Below are 6,000 nucleotides of genomic sequence, written 5' to 3'. Positions count from 1 at the left end.
CGTGGAGGGAGGGGGGCGGGACTGCTCCTCACCGGAGTTGTTCACGGGGACCCTGTCTCCACCCCACTTCCTCTTTGGGCGCTGTACCTGCTCCCACCTCCTCGCCGGGAAGAGAGCGATGATGGGGAGGAGGGTGCACGGCCGGGGCTGGACCCCCCGGAAGAGGTCAGTGGGTTCTGCAAGTTTGTTTCTGGGCCCGTGGGCGGAAGGGACGAAGTGGCTGGTCTTCTCCACCTGGAGGCTGCCCCGAAGGAGAGTAGGTGGGAGGAGGGCAGGGGGCGGAACTGACGGTGGCTACCGAGGGCAGGCGGAGGCGGGGTGCGGAGAAAGCCCGCCTTGTGGCAGTGTTTGTATGAACATGTGCTTGCCAGCCGCGTGCGCCGAGCCTGGCTGAGGCTGGCGCGCTCTGTCCTCTGACCTCCGGCTTCCAGACAGACAGGGACGCGCCTCCCCACGCGCCCGCGGGCAGATGGATTGGAGAGGAGTAACCTCCGCCACCCCGTGCGTGCGGCGAGGTGCCGGGGCCGGGAGACCCGCAGCCAAGAAGAGATCAGGCTCTTCCAGCAGCCTGACCAGAGAGGCTCACGCAGGTCCCACCGGGTGCCCAGGCACGTTTCCCGTCCCTTTTCTGGATAAAAGCCCCTCTGCATAGATCCGCTGGGAAACCGAGGCCGGGTGTGGGGCGGAGCCCTTGGGTTAGTCGCCTCCTCCAGCTGATCTGGCCCATGGAATCAGAATGAGGCTCAGGCTCCTGCAGGTCCAGAGCCCAGGAGCTGCTGGGTCAGGCCCTCCATCTCGAAGCTTCCCTGTCCATTCCTGTGCCCTCCTTGCCCTCCCTGCCAGCTCCCCCTCTCCCGAGGGCTTTCCCATGCCATTGAGCAAGGCCTAGTGGCTGACTAATATTTCCCTTGGTAGTTGTGACCAACCTTGCGGATTAAAGCAGATCTTCTGCTCCTGGCCTCTGTCTTGTCTGGTTTACACTTCCCTCTCAGACGCTCCCAGAAAAGGCCCTGCATAAATTCTTGGGCAGTTTGGGGTTTGTAAATTGGGTCCAGATGATTGGGGGGAGGGAGGCAGAGAAACCAAACAGAATGGATTACACCGAGGAACTTCTGAGGAAACATTAGACTATGTGGAATGGGAAAAGAACCCTTGTGAAGAGACGTTGGGGTGGGCAGCAGGTCCTGGGTGCTGGTCTCCCCTGCCTCCCAGAGGGCCTCTCTGCCAGGGGTCTTGCAGCCTCTTGGACATCCAGTTTGTTCCATTTCAGTTGCCAGTGGGGGTGGGCTGTATAGAATTAAAGGTACTCAAGGTTACATCAGATTGCAGCCCCTCACAGCTCCAACCACACACATGCAAGTGGGGAAAAACTATTACTGATTGAGCTGAGAAAATTATTTCTTGAAAATATCCAATTTCCGTAAAGAATTTAGAGTTCTTCAGTTTGAAACACACACACACACACACACACACACATACACACACACACACACACACACCCCATACCAATAAAACCTATATGGTGGGGACTTGGGAGAGGCAGCTGCTAAGCTAATAATAATGTCAGGTCGCTGAATTAAACCTTAGAGTCCCTAATGAAATCCCTGAGATTTTAAATTTTCACAATCTTTTTGTGGTGACATTTTGCAAGAGCAGGGACAGTATTTTACTTATTTATTTTAAATCTTTATTGTTTAAAGTATTACATATGTCTCCTTTTTCCCCCCATTAACCCTCTCCAGTCCATCCCTTCCCCCCAGGCCTTCAACACTCTATTGTCTGTGTCCATGGGTTATGTATATGCATACAAAGTATTTGGTTGATTACCTCCCACCCACTCACCCTCCCACGCCTTCCCTCCAAGATTCCACACTCTGGTCCATGCTTCCCTATCTCTGGATCCACTCGGTTCAGTTCATCAGTTTATTTTGTTACTTGGATTCCACATATGAGTGAGATCATGTGATACTTGCCTTTTCTTTGACTGATTTATTTCACTTAGCATGATACTCTCCAGGTCCCTCCACACTGTCTCAAAGGCTAAGAGATCCTTCTTTTTTACTGCTGCATAGTATTCCATGGTATAAATGTACCACAGCTTTTTTATCCACTCATCTACTGATGGGCATTTGGGCTGTTTCCAGACCTTAGCTATTGTCAATTGTTAGGGGCAGTATTTTAAAATCACAATTCTGATTAGTCACCCCCAAACACCGACAGTTTAAAACTGGATCCCTAAAGACATTTTATTTCATGGGATTGCTTTCAGATGGGTTACTTAATGTGAATTGTGGAATTAATAAAAAGGAAACTAAAACCAAAAGTCAGTGTTAGATACATTCATTTAACATGATTGGAAAGTCTCCCAGGCAGGCTATTATGATACTTACAGGGTTTCTATAACCAAAAGGGGGGTTGGATATAAAGATCTATTTCCTGGCTGGCATGAAATTCTGTTTTTTTTTAAAATTTGCTTGGTTATGTTTGTATTCAAGTAAATGTTTAAAATAAACTGATGTCTCAGGGACAGGAATTGTAATTTTTGGAAAATGATTTTGAATGTTGTTTAGACATCCTACTTGGTAGCCTGTGAAATTATAGGGAAAATATAAATTTTATTAATGGGAATTAGAATAGCTGTGCTAGTCTCCTTGCCGAGCTTTTAAACTATGACTTATTTTATAATTTGCAATTCTGAATGAGAAGACCATTTCATTTTCATTCTCATAAAAAGCTAATATTATTCTGTTATTGATTCACTCATTTATTCAGCAAATGTTTACAGAGCTCCAATTATGTGCCCAGCATGGTTCTAGGCTGAAGAGATAGAAACACAATTGCTACCCTCCCAACATGCCCATTTTAGTATAGGAAACAGAAAATGAGACAACCAAGTTTAAGAAAATAAAATAAGGTTATATATAAGAGGACACCTAGCCATCCTGGGTAGGTGGGAAGAGTAGGGAGGGATAATACTGGAAGGAAAGGCTGACCAAAGGAAATGAAGTCTACACTGAGATGTAAGTGGAAAAGGCATAGAACTTTCCAGACAGAGAACAGTAAATGGCTCAAAGGTGAGACAGCACAGTGCATTTGAGGGCCTGAAAGAAATGAAGTTGGTCGGAGCACACATTGTAGGGACCTGGATCTGGAGAGAAACAAAGAGGGAATGTAAAAGGCCTTTAAACCAGGTTACTTTCTTAGATAAGTAAATGGAGGTCAGGATGACCTGACTTCTTGATCTTGGGATCAGGGTGCAGGTGGAAGATGCCAGGGAAGTTATATATTTGTTGAAACTCAGTCCACCTGATAGATTTATTGACTGATGTAGTCATTCACTTAAAAATATTTATTTAATAGTAGTATGTGCCCAGAATTTTGCTAAGTTAGGCAGCAATCAGTTTAACAATTTCTGTGGTATTATGAGGACAAACTAATTTCAATGTAGTTTGTTTTGGTTTTTTCTTGCTACTGATTGGACTCTGGGCTTTCTGATCACTTGAAGTTCTTTAGCATTTATCTCTCTTGTTCTCATGAATTGCTTGCATGCTTGGAATTTAACCAAAACTTATAGTATGCTACACATTGGATTAATTATACAAATTCCTATTCAGTTGATATTCCAAGAAATTTATTGTATATAAGTTACGGACACTTTATTCCTTGAATCATTCAACTGCATCCCCAACTGCTGGGACAAGAACTGTTTTTCAGTTATTTGGGGGAACAGAGGACAGAAATGTACTATTTCTGGATCTTAGCAGCTAGTAAAGAACAAAATCTGTAAAGCTGTCATGACTTAGAGACGTTTTTGGCTTGTAAACCTAGTGTGGTGGAAATTGTTGAAATTATTGATGTACATCACATGTGTGTGTTTTTCAGATTAGTTCACCCTTTCCAGTTGGTTTAAATGAAAATCACCAACTCATAAAATAAAAATTTCCTATTCATAGTATTTCAAAAGTCATTCTTACCATTATAAATTCAATCTATGTAGGAATGAGCATAGGTAGTCTGAAGATATATATATCATAATACCTGAGGGTCTCATGGGTACCCTAAACAAAAAGATGCCCCTTACCATTATAAATTCAATCTATGTAGGAATGAGCATCGGTAGTCTGAAGATACATATCATAATACCCGAGGGTCTCATGGGTACCCTAAACAAAAAGATGCCTGGGGTTCCCTAAAGTAACTTAGACCCTTCAGATAAAGAGAAAGTTTAGTAGCTCCAAGAATTGTTTAGGGAAGATGCCTTGGATGGCTATTAGTTCCTTAAATACTCTGATTATGGTCTTTGGATATCTATTTCCTGCCCGATCCCCTTTTAGGCCTCACCCCTCACATGTCTGGTTCTGTTTTGACTGTGGCTTATCTCAAACTGAAAATGTGGCTAGCAGACCAGACATACAGAGTATCTTATATTTTGTTAGTTATCCTCAGATATTAACATCATGGGTTATATTTTCTGAATCTTTATTGAATGTTTGTTACCATATTATTAACTTCTTTTAGACCTGGTTTGATTTTGTTAAATGTCTTGAGTATATGTACTCTGTTACTTTATATTAGTGACACATGCTCCAGACATATAAAAAAGTGAGCAAAACAGATGTGCTTTGATTATTTGAAAGAAATAGATTTAATACACTAACTAGACTTTTTGTTAGAGTGATCTAAACAAATCTTGTTTAGAAAACTTGTCCATGGACAAATTAGAAAACTTAGTAAACTATTTTCATTTATTTAAAAGAATATGGCCAGAACTGTAGCAAGACCCTTCTATATTTGTGGTTAAATAACATGACTTTTATGCATAATTTATCTAACATCGTGCTCTATAATGTTATCATTGTCCTCTAATGCCAGTACATTAATAGGACCTCACCATACACATGAATTTTAGGGTTTTATATTTAGGGTGTAAAATATAAAATTTATATTATGACATTGAATAACAGAAAATTAAAATGACCTGCCCAGGGTCACACAGTGAGTTATAAATAAAACCAGAATTAGTCTTTTCACTCCCAGTCTAGTGTTATTTTCTTAACCATGTTTTTAAAAATGTATTTTTATTGCTTTTTAGAGAGAGAGGAAGGGAGAAGGATAGAGAGATAGGAACATCGATTAGAGAGAAACATCATTGGTCAGCTGCCTCTTGAACACCTCCTACTGGGGATTGAGCCAGCAATCCAGGCATGTGCCCTGACCGGGAATCAAACATGTTCATCGGTCAAACTAACCATGTTTTGTGTTTGTTTTTCCCCCCAACAACTTAATATAGTTATAACTTTAATTTATTGAAATACTGCAGCATGTCTTAGCACTATATGTACAGCATAAGACGAATAGCACAGAGCACCGATGCTGCCCTTGACAAGTCTATCACTATGATTAATGTAGAAATGTTTTTTCTTTGTAAGTAAATGCAGCATCATGGGGGGCAGGTGCTCAAAACCAAACAAATAAACAAGCCCAGCTCAACTCAATATTTCCCAGAAAGCTTGAATTCATTAGATATCCATTTTATTCAGTGATGGAGTGTGGCTCTTTACCAATCTGATTATGTCAATTAAGCTTGATATCTCCTCTGTGTTCCCACTCAGAGATGAGAAAAACAGTTACAATGAAAAAAAAAAGAAAAAGGATTCCACTAACCCTATCATAGCAGATTTTTAAAAAATTATCTTTTTATCCTTTCTCTCTTTACTTTCCCAAGAGTTAAAAAAAATTAGGTCTATGGGAAAAATTGAATTCCTCAATCATTGGAGATGAAATTGGTACTCATTTCCTGTTTAAAAATATCTAAGTGTCAATATCATGTAAGAAATGGATAAAAGGTGAAGACCTGTTACTTGCTCAGATATTTACTTATTAATTAATTATACAAGGTACAATGTATATGGGCTATAATAAAGTTACAGTTAAAGCATCAAGAGTACAGAGATGGGGAAAGAGCCAGTCCTCTTTAGGGATGATGGGAAATTTCTTGGA

General features: G+C 41.4%; 1 protein-coding gene across 1 annotated transcript in view; it reads left to right on the top strand.

Moving 5' to 3' along the window:
- LOC102250919 (collagen alpha-1(XXIV) chain) overlaps positions 1–6,000 on the top strand; it is a 113,041-nt gene that overhangs the window by 1,237 nt on the left and 105,804 nt on the right. The window lies entirely within an intron of this gene.

The sequence above is a fragment of the Myotis brandtii genome, unplaced genomic scaffold (assembly GCF_000412655.1).
Source record: "Myotis brandtii unplaced genomic scaffold, ASM41265v1 scaffold909, whole genome shotgun sequence".
Lineage (NCBI taxonomy): Eukaryota > Metazoa > Chordata > Mammalia > Chiroptera > Vespertilionidae > Myotis > Myotis brandtii.
Note: the sequence above shows the minus strand (reverse complement) of the source record. Positions and strands in the feature narration are given on the sequence as shown.